This window comes from Micrasema longulum, unplaced genomic scaffold, assembly GCF_059751315.1.
Source record: "Micrasema longulum isolate JH-2025_06_02 unplaced genomic scaffold, ASM5975131v1 h1tg000127l, whole genome shotgun sequence".
NCBI classification, from domain to species: Eukaryota; Metazoa; Arthropoda; class Insecta; order Trichoptera; family Brachycentridae; genus Micrasema; species Micrasema longulum.
Window position 1 is genome coordinate 1,163,709 of NW_028277333.1, and position 21,857 is coordinate 1,185,565.

Consider the following 21,857-nt stretch of genomic DNA (forward strand, 5'->3'; position numbering starts at 1 on the left):
TAGTGGTGCATAGGACACTACATTATTAATTCAAATGCAGCGTATTTTAATAATTTATTACATACGGAAACAATGAAGTATTGAAGTTTACACAACATTCAAATGCAATATTTCATGTGCACCCTGCTAGAAATAGAACCTAGGACCTCAAGAATGGTGTACGTATGGGTTAACCACTACAAAACGAGTCGGGCTTATCCCCACTCAATTTCCTTATTCAGGATTTTTACCTTATTCGAGGGTTCTGGTTCTACTTCACACACAGAACTCTATTCTATGAACACACACAGTTTTTCCATAGTTCCAAGTGTTTAATTTCATGTAAGTGTAAAAATAAGAAAATATCAAATAATTCGTTATTTTGAGAGCCAATTTCCAAAATATTGTACAAATCATGTTTCAAGTGGATCAACAACTGGAAACATTTTATGTCTATTAATAAATTTTCATTTTAATAACAATCATATAACCAAAACTCCTGTCGTAAATTATTCCAATCAACATATTACTGACATGTCGTTATTTTGTATCCGTGTTGCAAAAATAAAATGAGTAATGTTTATTTACTATTGGACTATATTGCTTATAAAAAAACATATATACAATATAATTAAATAATGTACTAGTGTATCATACATAATAACTTATGAATGTTTTAAAATGAGATTTCGATGCAATTAATTTAAACATTGGTCTTTAAAATAATGATTTAATAAAACGCAACTATGTTAAACGTTTTTATTATTAGTAGAGGCGTTATCGTTGTGATTATCGTTTCCGCAAAAAAAAAATCACGTGGTTTGAAATTAATTGCAACTGAGGTGGAAAACATTTTTGAGAAGGGAATATGGAAGTTTAGGTATTTACTCGGCATATAAACTGTTATAGGCTGGTTAAAATAGTCCCTTAATTGCAGCGAATCTACATATTTTTTTGTCACAAGAAAAAAAGATTGTCAATATAAAATATATATTTGAAGCAATAACGTTGTGGTTATTTATTATAATAAAATAAATATCAAATAACTTTGTTTTCATGTAAGTACTTATTTTTACTATTTTTTTTGGAATAGAGAGGGAAAATATTTTTGAGAAGGAAATATGAAAGTTTAGGCATTTACACGGCCTGTCATGGCTGGTTTAAGTGTAACATTCACCATTCTGCTGTTTTTTCCACCGACCTGATTCAAAGCTTCTCTTTATCAAGGTTTAACAAACTAATGAATTTTGTCCTATTTTGATTTTGACACTGATTACTAAATAATATGACAGTGATGAATATTACATTTTTTATTTGCATCAATATAATATTTTGTAATCTCTGTAGAAAATAAATTCATTGGTTGTATATGTATACCTCGATAAATAAGCTTGTGAAGCTTTGAAACTGGTGGGTAGGATTTTTTTTTATTTATTTATTTACACCTTTTATCAAAAATACAATTTTACGTTTACTTTGCCCAGCTAACAAGGGTACATACCCCGTTCCAAGCTAGGCAATTACATTCTAATAAATGATAATAGTTAACATATTAATAGAGAGCACAGACGAATGAAATATAAACTTACTCGTTTTCACATTTTGATACATATACATTCACACACACACATACATACACATATATATATATATATACACACATATATACACATGTACATACACACACACGTACATACACCCATGCGCATACACATACATACATACATTCATAAAACATAGACAATTAATTTATAATGCGAAACTTCATGGTTGCCATCTGTATTTATATATTTTAAAATTATTCTTTATTTTCATATTTTATTTTCGTCATCCAATAAGAATCTCCAACCCGTGGCATGCATCAACTTTTCTGACTCCCTACGACCAATGTCATGAAAGAGCGAGGTCAACACCTTCTGCAACTTGACAACAATACAAACGTCACACAAATACAATTACTAAACTTCTTTTCTTATACATTATGTGTCATTATATTTACAGTGGATTTTTTAAATTAGCTTTAGTATTGTTAGGATTTTTCTAATTATTTTGTTTATGGAATAGCTGTAAAAATCCCAAATAAAATAAAATAAATAAATAAACACTCCCGTCTTTCCATGGTTCTGGCAAAAGGTTATGGACCTTTTTGCCTACGTAATAGTGTTGTCTCGATGCCAGAACAGTGTTGACCCCTTCACTATGTATCAGATCCCTATTAGAGGATTTTGTATTATGGTTGTGGTTGACGCTTGGGTAAATGTCTCTATTTATGTGTTAACCACTACCGTTCTCAATATATACTGTTAAATAATATTCAGTACTCTAAATTTTTTCAAGAACAAGTCATTTGGATAACGAAATGTTTTTTTTTTAATTACTCGGATTAAAGATTTCTGTGCAATTGCTACAGGTTCCCCAACCAATTAGACCGTTAGTCAACACAGAATTTGCCAGCGCATGGTATAGGTGTTTCAAGTCCGGGACTTTAAGTATATTTCTAAGTGGGATGAAAAAATGTATCAAGCGCTTAATTTTTGCAGTTATAGTTTCAATTTGTTCATCCCACCTCAAATACTAGTCCAATAGTTATAAAATAAAAAATAACTTGTTAAAAACAAAGTTGTTTTATATTTATTTTATTATAATATTGTCAGTCTTGCGCTTTAGGAGAACGAAATCAGTCCAGGGTCGTCGAAATATTGAAAACATTTTTTTTCTTTAAATATTTTATATTTTTTAATTCAATTCATTTATTTTAAATATAACATAAACATTACAAACATATATTCAATACATACATGTTATAAAAAAGGAAAAAATAAATTAAAGAGACTCATGTCAAAGTAGTAGGAGAATCCTGCTCCGGAAAACCCCTTCGGATACATGGAACGGATCAATATCCAGAGCGATGTTGTTCAACATAGCGGTAGCCCTTCCAACAGGCATAACTATAGGCAAGTTGGTCCTTTATATCGGAATATGAAATAATCAATGCTGACGCTGTCTTAGATAATTATCAGGAACATACAAACCAATGCTCATCATAATCTCAGAATTATCGATCATACCGCGCAGCAATCGATAAAAATGTGTAGTCAAATACACAATTTGGGGAAACGCGATCTTACTTTTGTTCATACAAGAGTAGTCCCGTATTTTCTCCAAGGGTTATGGCACGAGAGCAATGATTTTTTTACGCACCAAAGATATTTAATATTAGTGTGCCTCTATTTCTTTGCTTTTTTTATGAATATTTACTTATGTGAAGCTAAGACCATCCAAAAATCTAAAAAAAGCACCAAGTTTGTACAAATACGATCAATAATTTAGAAAAACGGAAAAAATTCTAAGACAGAGAATTTTGTTCTGTTGCATTTTCTAAAAAAAACATCAAAATTGTTTGAGGTGTAGAAAACGGAATAGCGGAACGACGATTTTTTCGATTTCATTTTGCCAAAATCAGTCCGTCGTGCAGTTGTCTTATTCGCACAGTACCGGGAAGGCATCTGCGAGAGAGTGACAGAAAAACAATGTTAAAATACCTATTTGTCGAAATTCTTACCTACCGCATATTCTCTGAACCATATCGGGTCGCATACGCGCCACTAACCAATAAACCAAAAAACGGTCAAAATTTCGTACAATGAATGAACGATGACATAAAGAAGATAAATAAAAGAGTTACTGATAAATCAAATAGCATCTTATGATTGAGATCGTGTAAAATTATTCGAACATCACAGTCAAAAAATTAAGAATAGTCCAGATAGAATCATATTTGAATACATCGAACTGTGTCCAATAATCCCCCACTATGCCTCACTTTCACCGCGCGCATTCGTGATGTCGCCGCGTAATGTTGCACTATGGGGAAAAAATAATCATAACACAAATGTAAGGTAAAAAAAAAGTAATCTGTTAATGTCTCTAAAATTTTATTGTGCACGCGGAAATATTGATTAATACAACAGAGTATATAAGTAAAGGGTCATTTAATAAGAGTAATTGAATTAATGAACTTTAAACTTAAAACATAAAACAAATTTTATTTTACATAAAACGGATATTTTTATATCATGTTAAATAATATTTGATGTTTTGAAGATAATATCGGTCAAATGTCCACCACAGAGTTGTCAATTCCGAGGTCCAATTTTCATTATTTCTCCTATAAGATGAGCAAAGTAGGGTAAAACATTTCGTTACCCTGGCAACACTAAGGAAATTTCCATTTTGTTTCTTCGACAATCTAATGGAAAAATAATTCAATTTTCACGTAAAGCATTTGCTACTTAAACATTCGTTTGTTAATTACACATGAAATGTGATACCATCCTGTTTCTTTGAGATCCTAGCAGTATTTTTATACTTTAAAAGGACATAACACGCCATAGTTGAATTTAAATCAGGAGTTGCGTTCTGTCAAAACGTAAACCTTCTAATTTATGAGTAGTTTAGTCGCCTTCTGCTTAATGTGCGTGTGCGGTTTCTGGATTATTCTTAATTCTATGTCCACAGTATAAAATAACAACTTATTATAAATGATTCGTCAGCATCCTGTCGCTTCCCGTATCCAGTGATGAATTTGGCTGTGCATTGGAACATCGAATGCAGCGTATCCCGATTATATGTCTCGCGCTTTAGGTGCCATTCGAAGAGCAGTGAAACGAGTATTAATACTACACGTTCACTCTACCAGAACTCGGACTTTAAACATAGTAAGCGAACGTATCAACCACTACACTAAGAATCGGACTCATCTCCACTCGATTGCCTTTTCAATATTTTTTTCCTGAGAGCAGCCGCCAAACACAATTGTCCAAGGTTCTGGTTTTATTGCACACATAGGAATGTATTCTTAATCCGCCGGATACAAACATTTTAGTAATATGATAAAATCAAACGCATGCGGTTTATATATTTATTTATTTATTCGTCCTATGTAATCTTTCTGAAATAAGTATATTCAAACGAACAATCAGCCCTTTGAATTTGTCGACTGATTGCAAAAAATAAAGTTCGTAATAACCAATGTTTCTGCTCACTTCAGAGTATAAGACGCTGTGGCTTGAGATTTTACAACCTACATTTTATAAACATACAATTTTTTTGTTTTACTAACTGAGATAGATATGTTCTTATCATCAGGAACTATACTTATGTGCTCATTATTACTTGTGTCACTATTTATTTATTGAAATATGAAAAAATATATGAAGGAGATAATTGGTAATGTAAAATTTCTTAGATGCTAGATGAAACTTGTGCAATAGGAATTGTAAATCATCTTCTGATTCTGCCACTTCAGTTGCACCATCTGCGTAGCATGCAATATTAACGACTTTATCTCCCGGAGTCCTAGATTTACTACGTCCTCCATTCTAAAAAAAACTAATGGGAATGATATTTATTTGTAATATACTTTCCATTACATGATTTAGAAATACTTAAAAATTAAATGGCAAGTGAAATAATATTTATTTTCTTTCAGTTGGAAACGAATAAAAATGTAATCATTACAATTTATCAAAAAAAATCCTTCTTCTCAAGTAAAACAATAAAAATACCATGTTAATATTAGTGAGGATACCACGTTTTACGACTTTTTTATAGCATTTTTGAGAATCATCTTTGTTGCACAACAATATTCTTAAACATTTATTATGGCTTTTTAATGGTCTTTATCCCATCAAAATGAATAGTTAAAACATTTTATACACACACTACCTTTGTTATAATACCATACGAGCTTAACAGTAGTGTAGTTTGTTTTAAGTTCGCTTAAAGCTTTATACAAAATGTTTAATACGAGTACTAATGTTCATGGATTTACTTTTAAAAAAAAAGGGAGTATTAAGGGAACCTCTGTTTACTTAAACTTTTTTAGGCGTAAAAAATATCCATAGTGTTAAAATCCTGAAAAGTTGTATTGAGTGAGTGTCCGCCTTGGCGCGTTTGTCTACAATTCTTTATGCTCTGGGCTCGATTCCTAGGAGAGTGGAACTGAAATATTATATTTTATGGCTCCATACTTTCATTTTTTTTTTGACTGGCTGCAGAAGCGTAAGAACCTTGTCTTTCGTGTATCAAAAATGATCTAGATACGCTGCAATTGAGGATCGATTTTTCAATACACGATATTCGCCCCACATTTTTATTTAAGAAAAATAAAAATTTGCGTTCATAAGATTTGCCCAAATACTTATTTTTTAGGGCCATTTTCAACGAGTTGTAAATAACTCACTGAAAAAGCGAATAAAGTTGTAATGAAGTAGGGTTCAAACCACGGACCTCTGATTCGTGAGTCCAAGACATTTCCTACGGGACCACAACCCGGTACGCGTTTTTGCACGGTATTGCGGTTTGCTTTTTTTAAAACTAGTGTTTAGACGCATCGATTACCTGAAAAAAACTCATGTAAACATGCTAAAAACCGGCTTGAAAAAATGACAAAGTCTTAAACGTTAAGATATGGTGTATTGAAAAAACGATATTTTATCGTGTATTAATCCCTAATTAATTATGGAAAGGAGAATGCTGGGTATTTCGTTGAGAGACAGAAAACCAATACATGGATTAGAGCGAGAACAAAGATCACCGATGCGGTCCATAGGGCTGCCAACCAGAAATGGAGCTGGGCTGGTCATATAGCAGACATATCACAGACTCTAGATGGACCAAAAAAGTCCTGGAATGGCGACCCAGAACGGGTAGAAGAAGTGTCGGAAGGCCTCAGACAAGGTGGTCTGATGACATAAGACAAGTTGCAGGAAGTGGTTGGATGCGGTTGGCTCAGAATAGGGAAATATGGAGACTAAAGGGGGAGGTCTATGTTCAACATTGGACAAGAGACGGCTGATGATAATGATGATGATGAAGATATTAGGTGCTAACGAAATATATAGTAAAAGATTATTTTCAACTCGTTGAATGTTTAATTTTTTAAAACAAAATTTTTTGACGCAATTTGACGCAAATCACAAAAAACTCTCTCATGAAGAATTACGTTTTGAACAAACGTCGAATTAAAAAAAAAGGGTCCTCAATTGGAGTGCCAATGCAATGGTTTTCGCACCACTGCCCTTGGTGCATAGGTGGATGTAGGGAAATAAAATTATTTTAAGTAAAGTATTTATTAATCCATCTTGTGGTTTATTTTGATTATTCGATTGACTTGAAATATTTATTCAAAAACTGTATTTTTCCATCACGAAATTTTAATATCCCAGGACTGGCAACTGAAGCCGAAAATTATCTTACATTCGCCTAACAATTTTTAAGAGAGGAACTCCGATCGTAGTACCCTATGCACAATAATTGTCAGTTAAATTAATTCAATGATGATTTGAAGTAAGACGTCTCTAGCCGAAATTCTCATACACAAACTATTCCTGGCTTAAAAGTAGAGTCGTTTACATGGAATTTTGATATAATTAGGTCAATTTAAGTTAACGCGGCCCGGCGCGGCGGCGGCGCACGGATTCGAGTAAAATATTACCAAGTAGTTACATTCTTTCTTCAGGACGTCTTACAACGGGAAGTTAACAATTATCTTTCATTTTATCTATAAAATAAAATCAAGTTTTCTGAATAAGTAAGCTTACCATTTTTCTAAACACGTTCAATTACAGGTTACCGACGTAGATACACTTTCGTACACATACAGGGTTTTTAGGGCCAAACCGCGAATGTTCTAAGAAACATTCCTCATTGTAAGCTTTAAAACAATATTTTTTTTTAAAGTCATATAAAAAAAAAAGTGATCTCAAAATGGAATAATTTTTTTATTTATTTTGACACATTTATACATAGACAATTATTATAAAAAAATAGAAAGACTCAATGGTTTATAGTAAACTTTGTGTGAGTGGAAGCGGGAGGGAGGTGTTTATAATTGAATTTGATTCAGTGATCGTTTGAAAGAATACAACTTGTTATCAAAGAAATCAAGACTAGTATGTTTGTTGGCAGACCTTAGAATTCTGGGCATAGGGGAATGAAAACCATAGTTAGTTCTATGGTTATCGGTATGAAAGAGTTAGTTTTGTCTGAGGTTTCTAGTTGGGATATTTAATTTTACTGAGCACAGTAGTTCAGGTGCATCAAAAAGTGAGTTGAGAATTTAAAACAGGACTATAAGGTTGGATTTATTTCGACGGTCTTGAAGAAAAGATATATTCAAGGTAGTTTCTAACTCATTATACGTATATAGGTATATAGGATAAGTCTAACCTCCAGCCTATCTCTCTCAAAAATCGATGTTGAACTGATTCAATATTCTTGATGTGAACATCATAATATGGAGACCAGATAACAGAGGAATACTTTAGGTGCGGGCGAACTAGGGAACAGAAGAGAGTTTTAATGGTATCGATATTTTTGAAGTCAGCTGTGCTTCTGTTAATAAATCCAAGAAATTTTAAGGAATTATTGATAAATGTTCAATATGAATTTTAAAAGAAAGTATAATATCTAAATCTCGTATACTAGACACAGATGATAATATTTCACCGTTCAGGGAGTAGTCGTATATGATTGGATTTTTCAGACAAAAAAATCTCATAACCTTGCACTTACTTAAGTTAAGATGTAGATTATTTGATGAGCACCAGGTGCTAAAAGACAATAAGTCAGATTGTAATAGTGAACAATCGGAAAGGCTGTCAATCTGTTTGAGAATTTTAGTGTCATCAGCAAGTTTTGCGGTCTGGCCCTAAAAAACGTGTATACACATTTTCGTACATAAATCTGGATTTTGCTTTATAGACAGTTGAAGACAACGTTTACTTCAATTGTCTATAAAGCAAACCCGATTTTCTTTAACCAAAATGTAAATTTATGTTTTAAAAATTTATATATCTTTGCCGGTGAAGTGTAATTAAATATGTTTTAAACAAAAAATCATAAAAATTTAGAAATTTTTGCGCTAAAAATTTGATTTTACTTTAGAGACAATTGAAAATAATTAGATAGCAATTCAATAAAGCCGACAAGACGCTTGAAGGTTCATCGTGGAAACCGTATGCCCAATCTAGGGAGCGGACATGGAATGATGAGGATGATGGTGATGAAAATAATTCTGTTAACCTCCGATTGTAATCAGGACCCGGGTTAAGTAAAGTTCTTTGACACTAATGGCCGGATACACGTAGCAAAAACTGAACAAGAACAGGTCGCAAGCCCTGTAAATGCCTAGATATCCATATTCCTTCTCTAAAATGTTCTCCATCTCTGTTGTAATTTGTAAATCTTAATGACTCTCTAGGGGGTGAAATCCAGTCAATTATCTTCAAATATTTGGACAAACTTAAAATATTTAAATTAACCAACTGGTCCAAGAAGAAGTTTAAAAAATTAAAACTGTTTTCAGATGTTGCCTAATAAAAGAAATAATTCCATCAAACGAATATCTTCACAACAATAAAGGTTTCAGCTCTTTAACTAAAATCAATAGATTGAAGAATTGAAGAAATACGGATGTTTAAACATAGGCTGGCTAAATGATGAATGTTACACTGTGTGTAAAGTGGCCACTTCATAAGCCATAAGCCCTGTAAATGCCTAGACTTCCATATTTCCTTCTCTGAAATGTTCTCCATCTCTTTTGTAATTTGTTAAACAAGAATTTATTTCAATATATAAATTCTGAGCTAATTTGTAGTAGTTGGTGTTTTTGTTTTGAAGGTTTTTGTTCCGGTTGCCCAATTAGCAACATTTTATCATCATCGTCATCAGTTCCCTTTCCGCGCCCTGAGGTGCATATGTCTCTGTATAAGTAAAGCGAGTGCTCCGTATTTAGATAATCTGTTTCATGAAGGTGAGATGATCAGTCCTACAATTCAGATGTCAGTCGAGAAACGGTGAAATATTGCAGTTTAAACAACGTTTAAAATCAATATGTCACGTCCACAATTCTGGGAATCGAACCCAAGAATGGTAAGCGAACGTGCTTACCACTTCGCAACGAGGTGGACTTCTTCACTCGATTTTCTTATTCAGAATTTTTAATTGAGAGCAGTCATCGAGTCGAAAACACACGTTTAGGGTTCTTGTATTATTTTATTGTATTTATCATTCAACTGGAAGCAGATAATATCTTATACGGGTGAGATACATTTTTTAATTATTATTGTTTTATACAAATAATCCAGATCTTGTCTTGATGGCCCTTACGTTTGTCAATGCTTCTTTTATTATTTTTTTAGGTTTTTAACTGATCGTATATTATAATATTTATCCCTTTAAATTGTATGAATAGACAATGTCCATAAATAAATAAATGATTATTTCTAAAAAATAAAAAAAATGAAAAATAAGTTACCACAAAATCGACGGGAAGAATAATTAAGAAAAATTTAAGAATAAATCAAAGAAAAACTTCCTTACATAGTTAAAACAAACTGTATTTTTATAATAAAACAAGCGGACCCGACAGACCTTTATTATGCTATTAGCTGGTTTAACGGCGGCCTCCGTGATGTAGTGGTCAAGTTGCTTGACTCACAGACGGAAGGTTCCGGGTTTCATTCCCGGTGAGAACACAAAAAAATAAACGTGATTTTTCTCAAGCCTGGGTGTTCTGTGATGTAATTCACTACTGTAATTGAGTCTCCTGGCCTGTTGTGGTGCAAAAAAAAATTATATATATCATATATAAATATATATATAAAACAAGTGTTTTGTCGTAAATAAGGACACACGTTATTTATTTTGGTCATTTTGGAGATATTTTTTCTCGTACATTCGTAAGAAGGGTTAATTTATCGTTTTATTTCTTCATGTGATTGATTAAGAGGCCTCGTAGTGCTCAAATCAAAATCGTGCAAAAAACACTGGTCTTGTGCCATAATCCATGGAGAAAATATGGGAAGACGTGTTTTTAAAAAAAAAAACAGACCTCGTTTTGCCCTGAGCTTTTAAAAAAATTTGACACTCAACTCATGCCCAACGCGAATTTAGTATTTTTTTAACCGCCGGCCGAGTTTTAAATTGAGCTTGACATTCAAGTCGAAACCAAAATAAATGAGAAGAAAAACGCCTTTTTTTAAACATATATAGATTCGTAATAAGGGTTAATTTTTTCGTTTTGTTTCCTCGCGTGATTCGCTAAGAGACTTCGTCGGGCTCAAATCAACTCAAATTTTAATATAAAATGATGATTATTTTGATAATAGGAGAAATTTAAATATAGCGTATCTGCGACTACTAATGTTTTTATGTAAAACAAAGTGGAGTTTAGATTTTTATTTCAACTAAAAAAACATTGTTATGACAAAAGTGGACTTCAGTATTTTATGAGATAATTTGGATAATTTCAGCATTTTTAACTTCAAAATGCAAAAAGTTGTCTCCCATGTTTTATTCTTTAAGTTTGAGATATTTGATGGCCTCTCACTTATACGTAGCCAACAAATCATTTTTGCTTCTTAAATATGAGATATTCCCTTCTCAACTTTTTAAAAAAGAGTTTTGATTGGCTAAGCATAAAACAGTAATGTCCTGTAAAATTCTCAATTTAGCATACTTATACGACTTTCAGCGTTTGCAGGGCTGTATATACAGAGGATTTGGAACTAAAAATTTCCTCTCTGTCATCCAGAGAAAGAATATTAAGTTGCCAATACTGCAGTGGGGGGTACAATGAAAGCTGTTTGATGAAAGTTTTGGTATTTACGCGGTTTGATTGTGGAGAAAGATTGAATAATCGATAATTATTTTTATTTTTAAATAGTAGTGAATGTGCGGAATTAAATAAATGCGATAAATAGTCGTATTTAAAGTTTTGGAAAAAGGGCGAGCGTTTTTATTATGCATTCATATACATACAGAGTAAAACTTCTAATAGAAAATAAATAATGGTTCAATTAAAATTCTATTTTGATTTATTTGTTATTATAAATTACAAAAAACTACGTAGGTACTATGGACATGCTTGGCCATGTGTGTTGAACACTATTATAAATATTTATAATCAAACGATACCGTTCGCGTGTTTATAAGACATATTTTTCCAATTTTTTGGAAGTTTGTTTATTAGAAGCAATCGAATACATCGACAATGAGTAATTCTAAAATCTAGAAGCGCATCATCTAAGCACGGCCTGTAAATGCCGCCATGCACCCGTTCCACTTATAAAAAACCGAGGTTGAGAAATTCCTTGAAAAACAAATCAATAAAACGTCGCCGTCGTGTTTTTTTCTATGTAAAATTTATTTGCTAAACAAACCATAAATGCTCAAGTGCGTTTGTCTATTTGTTTGTATTTCTCTCACGTAGCAACAAAGTGATAAACGTAATTTTACGCGTAGGGGTAGTCAAAGAGCTGACAAGTGATATACGCAACGTTTAATCCCGAAACAACATCTCACTCCCTTGGGAAAAATCTTAGTGGAAAAATTCATTGATATTTAAACAGAATAACGATGCTACGTCGACACATACTAACGAACAGTTTTATAGGCAAAATTCATAAGGCTAAACGACGCAAGTAATTAATTTACTAATCTCTCCCTATTACCGCATTAGCAGGTAAAAGCTAGAAAGCGTTAAAGCATATTAGTGGAAAAAAAATTCATCGTGAATTACCGCCCTATTTCCGTACTTCCAGTATTCAGTAAAATGTTTGAAAAAATCTATTATGATCAAGTCTATACACATTTGTCACTTTCTTTAACAGCAGCTCGGCTTTCTTAGAAAACAGTCAGTAACGACAAATCTAGCTGAATTCACTCAATATCTTTTATACCAATTTGAGAAAAAAACTCAAGTAGATGCTATTTACACTGACTATGCGAAAGCTTTCGATAAAGTAAACCATCTTTCCCTTCTATTAAAAATCTAACATCTTGGTATTCACAGAGATCTTTTGCGATGGTTTACTTCTTATCTGACAAATCTCTGTCAATCTGTTGTAATTGGTGGCTTCTGTTCAAATATTGCTTTTATACTATCAGGAGTGTCCCAAGGTTCACACCTTGGGCCACTCCTTTTTTTTATTTTTGTTTTTTTACAATATACATAAGTGGTTAAACCGAGTATTAAAAAAATATAGGAAAATTACATAGCAGTGAAATACATATTATAAGTAAAAATAGCAAACAAAAAATTCCACAAAAGCATGGTCGGTTCGTGGATATACAAGATATGTTTATGAATTTTTGCTCCCATTATAAATAGACATGTATAATATTTTAGTGTAATATAAGAAAGAGAATAGAAAATGTTCTGTAAAAGATTATAAGGTACTTTTTTATTTTAAAAAACAAAAAATATCATAGAAAAAAAGAGTTAATATATTTAGTTTGAATCTAGGCTAATGCAATGTCTATATTTATGATATCGGTCAATGTTTTCATATTGTTTTATTTTTATTTTTTGAAGTAAATGCTCAAAATAGGCTCCATCATTTGCTTTGCGTAGTTACACCTTTTTATATTCTTTTAACGATGAATCGTTTCGAAAAATATTGCGATGAATGTGCCAATAATCTCCAATTCTTAAAAGCCAGTAACTTCTGTTTTATTAATAATAAAAATTAAATTTAAAAATATATTTCTGTTAACTTACCTTTGCGACCGGGACCCTATTACTGCTTCACAAACAGAAATGTATTCGTCTACTTAACTTAAGAAGGGAATCCTTTAGGGAGTTTTTTGAGTTATTGTTCCGTGTGCCGGGTTGCACTCTTTGTCGGCGGAAGCATGGAAGTCTAGATATTTAAATGGCTTACAAGTCATTAGCTGGTTTACAGAATCACTTTATCCATGGTACAACATTCACCATTTTGCCTGTGTTTGTAGAATTGGAGAATTGGAAGATGCATACAACGCACAATGTAGAGTAAAGGAAAGTGAATACAGTTTATGCTCCCTATCATGTTTGCAATATGGTGGATGAATGACAATATTCGACAAAGGCCCTCCATATCATTTGCCAAACTCGTAATGAAAGCAGTCGAGTTAGATTCTTTTAAAAATGCGACGATTGAAAAAAACATAGCTTTTTACATGAGTGAAATCGATAGGAAGACCCACGGTCTCTAAAACTTTTTTAAAAATGTGCCCGTTTATGTACCTCGCGGCGCTACCGTTTGCAGGTAGAAATAATATTATTAATATTTACCGTGAAATAAAACATGTTCGCTGTAATAGTGTGAACTGCCTGATAATGTATAAAAGGAAATATATTATTTCATGTTGTAAACTATTATTACTAAATATTATCATTTTTAACTTATACATTAAGCAAACAATCATGAATTTACATTTAAAGACCAATATTATTTGTAAAATGAGCTCAGAAACTTATATGTTGAAAATATTACTTATTACTTTTTTTATATTTTATATGGTAATGGAATTTACTAATATTGGTATACTACAATCTGTTCTCAGGGTGATTAAAACTATATATATATTAAAACATCACGCTTTATTTATGTCTGGCAGAACTTTTAATCTCATTTTTGAATTTATTAATAAGCAATTAAAATTAGAAAAAACTAACATGTCATATTTATGTACAAAACTTGTTATAAAAAACTGTATAGTATTTCAGCTGATGTTTACTATATTAACTATTTTTGCATACTATAAATTATATCAGTTTCACTACTTCATTATACTTATGCAACTTACTATTCACAGTACATTTTTAATTATGGTTATACAGACGATGACTGGTGTTTCACTGCCTCTAATTTATTCATATCTCTGTACTTATTATTTATTTGTTTCTAAAACCATCACACTTAAATTTGAAATTGTGAGATTAATATTTTTTAAATTTGAATGTTTACTGATTGCAACCAAATTTCATATTTACAGATGCTTTTATTCTACAATTATGCTAAATAATGATTATTTGTATTTATTATGCTATATTTTTTCATTTTTTGAGGCTTTAATTCAAGCAAATATCTTTAAATATATTTTATTAAGATTTTATTCATTGATTTCGTCTGGTCGGTCTGAGTGGTACAAACACAAGTTACGTCAAAAAATTTTTTTTTGCGAATCCATTAAACAACTTACCCACTGTATATCTTATATATGTTTTCTAAAAATAGAGACTTCTTACATTTTACCTTCTATTCAAAAAATCATAATATGTATTAATAGCGATATAATTTGGTGCTTTGCCCTGTCATGCCTTTGATATTCTATCAAAACTGTAGAGGCCTTCGAAGCAAGGTCGAAACATTTTTCCATAACATATTACTAAATAATATTTATTCTATATACGGCATAACCGAGACTTGGCTCCATGATAATATCTTTGATGGCGAACTAGCTCCAATATTGAACTTCAGTATTTTCCGGGCCGATAGACCTTACCACGAAAGTAACGTATCCCGCGGAGGCGGGGTGATGATTATCTGCCGAAAGGAGCTTGAAGCTCGCGCTCGCGAAGATTTGGCATGCACAGCGGAGTGCGTATGGATAACTATTCCTGCCGGCAAATTAATCTTAAACCAAAATGTTCACATAGCGTGTGTCTATTTACCTCAAGGACGCAATTACAACACAGCGGTAAATTCTTTTTCATCATTATTAAGTTCGGTCCGTGACCAATGTCCCGGTGACGCTGTAATAGTGATGGGTGATTTCAATATGCCAAACATCACCTGGATTATTGGACAACATAACAATTCTCTTATACCGCACTCCGTAAGTCATCACACTGACGCTGCATTTATAGATACCCTATACTACACTGGACTTTTACAATATAATAACATTTTGAATCTCAACGGTAAAATACTTGATTTGGTTATTAGTAATATTGAATGCCAAATACTGCACAGTGATTCACCTTTAGTAAAGGAAGACTCCCATCACCCTGCATTAAAGATCACACTTCTGGTAGAACCGGTAAATAGCTCTCTTTTTGGTGCTCAAAGGGAAGTTTTACTATTTCGATACGGTGATTACAATCAAATTAACAATTTTTTGACAAATATAAATTGGACGATTCTAAGTGAGATCGAAGATATTGACTCTGCCATAAAATATTTCTATGGCAGTATCAATAAAGCCATTTCTACATATGTTCCGAAAAAGTTATTTAATCCAAAAAAATATCCGAAGTGGTACAACTCCTCTTTGATAAAAATCATAAAAGAAAAGAAAAAAATACATAAAAAATGGATAAAATATGGTAATCCACGTGACTATTCTGAATTTTCACTACTTCGATCAAGACAAAAGAAAGTTCAAAAAGACTGCTACAAATGTTATATCAACACTATTGAACGTGAAATACCACAAAATCCTAAAAAACTATGGTCTTACATTAAACATCAGAATAAAGGATCAAATACTCCACAAACCATATGCTTTGAAAATGAAGTTGTGTCAGGGGGAGAAAACGTATGCAATCTCTTCCTGAAATACTTTAATTCTATTTATTCATCACCAACCACAGCTTCAATTACATTCACAGAAGAAGAAAATACCACAGATCAATGGGCTTCTGATAATATAGGTTCTATAATTTTAAACAAGGTAGAAGTTTTTAAATATTTAATTAAGCTCGATGTAAACAAAGGTGTAGGCAGCGATGGGATTCCACCTTTATTCGTTGTACGCTGTGCGCAATCTCTAGTGACTCCGCTGACTTTACTTTTTAACAGATCACTTAAAGAAGGAATTTTCCCTCAAAAGTTTAAGGAAGCACTTGTCATTCCAATACATAAGTCGGGAGCAAAAAATTTAGCTAAAAACTATCGCCCAATATCAATTTTGTCGGTATTTAGTAAACTTTTTGAAAAAATAATATACGATCGCATATATCCCCTTATTTTAAAATATATTCCAAATCAACAGCACGGTTTTCTAAAACAACGGTCAGTTTTATCGAATCTTACAATTTTCACAGACTTTGCTATGCAAAACTTGCGTAGTAACAATCAGACAGATGTCATATACACCGACTATTCCAAAGCATTTGACAGGGTAAATCATCAAATTTTAATTAATAAATTACGGTGCATGGGTATCCATGGGGATTTACTCAAATGGTTTACATCATACCTAGAAAAAAGGTTACAGAGTGTAACAATTGAAGGCTATAATTCACACTTTGTAACTATACCTTCTGGTGTACCACAGGGTTCTCACCTGGGCCCTCTACTATTTAACGCATATACTTATGATATAAACAAATGCTTTAAATATTGTAAATTCATATCCTTTGCTGATGACATGAAAGTTTACGCCTGCATTAAATCTCACACTGACTGTGCAAAAATGCAAGAAGATCTCGACAGACTTTTTCAGTATTGTAATCAAAATTTACTGGAATTAAATATTAGTAAATGTCATTCATTTTGTATTTCGCGCAAACAAACAACAATCAGCTTTCCTTACTCTTTTAATAATACCCCGATCTCTATAACAGATAGTCAAATTCGCGACTTAGGTGTTATTATTGACTCAAAACTTATGTTTAATATTCATATTGAATCAGTCCTAAAAAAAGCATATAAAATGGTTGGACTTATTATGCGAGTATCAAAACCTTTTAAACATGCGGAGACATATGAAAAACTCTACAAAACATTTGTTCGTCCCCAGGTAGAATACTGTACTCCTATTTGGTCACCTTACTATAATGTAAGTATTAATAGACTAGAAAGGGTCCAACAAAAATTTTTTAAGCAGGTCGACTACCGGTTAAACATTAACCTTTCTAATCATGCTGAAAGTATGCAGTACCATGGAATAAACTCTCTTAAAAATCGAAGAATAATGTTGGACCAGTTATTTTTATTCAAATTAATTAATAACAAAATTGATTCTCCTAACCTACTAGAAAGACTTCCATTCCGTGTGCCATCTAGACCGACAAGACAAAATCTTTTGTTTTACACTGAAAACGCGTCAACAAACTATTTTAAACAATCTACAATACCTAGAATATGCGACCAGTATAACAATATATTTACCGAGGCTGATATTTTTTGTGACAATGTATGTAAATTTAGGTCAAAAATTATTGAAATTTTGAGAGAAGCAGACATTTAACATTATTATTATATAAATATTTTTTCATTTCTTTACTTTTACATTTATTATATTGAACATAATTAAAATTATTGTATTAAGTGTAAACAATTTTTTTGGTGTGTGCATGAGTTTCTTACTCTAATATACAAAGAAATTGGCAATATATGTGTACATACTGTTTGTTTACCTAGTAAAATAAATAAATAAAAATAAATAAAAACGGTTTTCGGGTATGTGGAGAAAGCATAATGCATTTACTGTACGAGTATAGTAAAGAGTCGTTTATTGACAAAAAAAAACATTGTTCTTTCATCATCATCAGGTCCATCCTCTTTCCGCATCTAATGGTGCATTGGGCACTAAATTTTCACACTTATTGCAGCATATCTTGATCATTTTTGCTACATGAAGGTAAGATGATCAGCCTTACGCTTCAGGTGCCAGTCCAGGAACTATGAAATATTCCGGTTTGAAAACTCCCTTTTAAATTAATATTTCATATCAACTATGTCGGTAATCGAACCCGAAACCTCTTGCATGGCAGGCAATCGCGCTGACCATTACACCACGAGACCGACATTATTCTTTTGTATGAGCGAAACCGGTAAGAAGACCCACGGTCTTCAAAATGTGAAGGGAGTGCTTTTACCGTAGAGTAGAGGTTAAGAAATTTAACACATACTCGTAGGAAGGTGAAATAGCTAATGTTTCACAGCGTGTAAAATAGTCACTTTAACCATCCAACGACAGGTCATATAAACCTTTAAAATATTCTTCGTCTGCATTCCCTGATAATTTCTTCGCCTTCGTTTTAAAATAATGTATTTAAAAATAATATGTAATTGCTACATTTTATCATAACCTAAAGGTGCATAGAGAAATGCATTGGTACACCAGCAGTGTATCTTGATCATTTATTTATATTTTTATAACATAAAGGTAAGATCAGTAGTCTTACGCTTCAGGTGCTAGTCTAAGGACTTTCCAGTGTAATTATATCATAGTGTAAAAACACATTTTTTAAATAAATATTTGTTGTCAACCATGTCAAGAACTTGAGACCTCGTGCATGGTAGGCAAATGCGCTCACCGTCATGTTTTATAATTTTGTAATAAAAACTCTTTTCCTTTTTTTTACTCTTATACATTTATTATCTAAAATTAATTTTATCGTCGATTTTAATCAATTTGTTAACTTAATTAAGTTTAATGTTCAAGTTTAATAATGTTGCTTCGTAAATAAGTTTTCTTGACGATAACTTTATTATTCCAAGGAATAAATGAAACTTTTATGACTATAAACATGGGTTTTAGTACTTTTTGGTCTGCAAAGTAGCAACAATGTATTAATAGGCTGATTTTACGACTATAGAATGGACTCGTGGTCTTATGTGTTAAGGAAATAAACTTTAGCGTTGATTAACAAATTAATTATTCTAATATCTACATTTTCTGACCAAGAATCGGTTGCACCATAAAATGTTATAAGTAGAGACGCATCATGACTTGATCTTATAATAATATTTTTTAAAAACCCAAACTGGTCTTAAAATTATGAATAAGTACAAAATATGTTATATTATGAGACAATAATACATGTAAAAACTGTGTCCAAGCGGATAAATAATACGTTTTTGAACCAGAACCCTAGACGAGTGTTTTCGACTTGATGTCTATTCTCACGTAAAAATCTAAATAACGAAATCTAGTGGAGATAATGCTTCATTTTGTAGTCGTTGGTGCGTTTGCCTACTATTCATGAGGCTCGGGGTTCGCTTCCTGGCAGGGAGGAAATAAAATATTATATTTTAAACTAGTTCAAACTCAATATTTCAATGGACCTCGACTGGCTCCTACTTATTTGCATTTATGGCAACATTTTAGAGAAAGGAAAATGGAAGTCCAAGTATCTACAGGGCTTATAACCTGTCACTGCCTGGTATAAGTGACAAATTTACACACTGTAACATTCACCATTCATTATATATTTTAACATCCAGATTTCTTCAATGCTTCCATCTGTTGATGTTTGTGAAGTTAGAGAGGAATGATATGTTTCTGGAAATTTAAGCAAATACAAAGCTTATGATCTGTCATCGGCTGGATTAAGGGTCACTTTTTCAAAATAAAGCTTTTTATCTAATAAGTACTAACCATACATGGAGCCGTAACAGTCCCAACTCTCGAAAGTCTGAGCTTTTTCATGCTATCCTAATTCTTTGTGGAATAAACAATAGTACTTTTAGTGCGACTCTGGACTCACCATCATTCCCTTTCCGCACCAAATGGTGCATAGGACACTGCATTGGTGCACCAATTGCAGAATATCTTAATCATGTTTGTTACATGAAGGTAAGATGATCAGTGTTACGCTTCAGGTACCAGTCTAGGGACAATGAAATATTCTTGTGTAAAAACATCATTTTAAATATTATTTCATATCGACTATGTCGGGAATCTAACCCGTGACCGTATGGGAGGAAATTGCGCTGAACATTACACCACGATACCGATAGATTCGGGATTGCAATAATTATTATTTTTATTTAAATTTAAGTAAAAATGATATGCAACACGAAAAAAATCATAATAAAAATGGATAAACCCAACCTTCAATGCGCTCTGTAGCTACAAGACGTGTTATTATTTGTACAGCGCTCTTGATGTGATTTTCAAAAAAAATAAAGCTTAATAAAGTATTTGACTGTCTTTTAATACATAAATTCACTACCTCAAGTTTAGGTGAGTTTGTTTTTATTTTTTTTAAATGTTTTCTGATTTACAATGAATTGAATTTTCACTTTTTTTAATGTAAAATACAGGTTAAGTGAGAATATGATTGTATATCAACTGCGTCCTATAATCTGAATCGAAAATTAATTAAAATTTGAATGATGAAATGGTGCGCTTTTTTAGTTTTATTTCAAATACCCGTAAACCGAGGTGACTTTGCACCACCTGCCTCGAATACTTTGCGTCAAAACTATAATTTTACGTCTTAACAATAAATATTAGGAAAAATATTTTTTTTACCCGGGATACCCTGAGGTTATTTTATTTTATTAATGTTTCACGCCCATAAGGCTTTTACATACATGGAAGTTATATAAAACATGAGTATATAAACAACATAAAATTTAAAAAATACAATATAAAGCAATAAAAGATAGAACAGTATTTAAAAGTACAGTTGGTATAAAAATAAAAAGGTGAGTGTATGAAAAACATTTTTTTTTTAGACAATATAAAGAAATAAAATATAGAACTGTGTTTAAAAGTATATTTTGTTTTAAAAAAAAAATAATTTAAAAATAAGCTAGATATTAAAAATAAAAAACAATAGATAAACAACTAAAATACAAACATATCAAAGAAATGTGTTGGTTTTTGAAAGAAATGAAAGTATGACTAAATGTGAAATCATTGTGAATGGATTTATACTAAAACAAGTAGAGGAATTTGTGTATCTGGGAAGTATGTTCACTAGGGATGGAATGACTGAGAAAGATATTGAAAGGAGGGTGAGTGCCGGGAACAGAGTGAGCGGTGCACTTAAATCGACCTTGGCAAATAAATGCTTGTCACAAGAGGCAAAATTGGCAGTTCACAACGGAGTCCTGGTCCCGTCCCTGATGTATGGGAGCGAAGTATGGACTTGGAAAAACAGAGATGAAAGTAGGCTGAATGCTGTCGAAATGCGATCTCTCAGGCGAATGTGTGGTAAAACTTGTATGATAGATGCACAAATGTTGAGATCCATACATTATGTAAGGCTGAGACAAGCATTATCGACAAAATCAAGAAAGGAGCTCTGCGCTGGTTTGGACATGTAGAACGAATGGACAGCGAGAGAACGGCTAAGAATATTT

General features: G+C 32.1%; 1 protein-coding gene across 2 annotated transcripts in view; it reads left to right on the forward strand.

Moving 5' to 3' along the window:
• Positions 1–21,857, forward strand: part of LOC148284358 (peroxidasin-like) — a 95,541-nt gene that overhangs the window by 12,413 nt on the left and 61,271 nt on the right. The window lies entirely within an intron of this gene.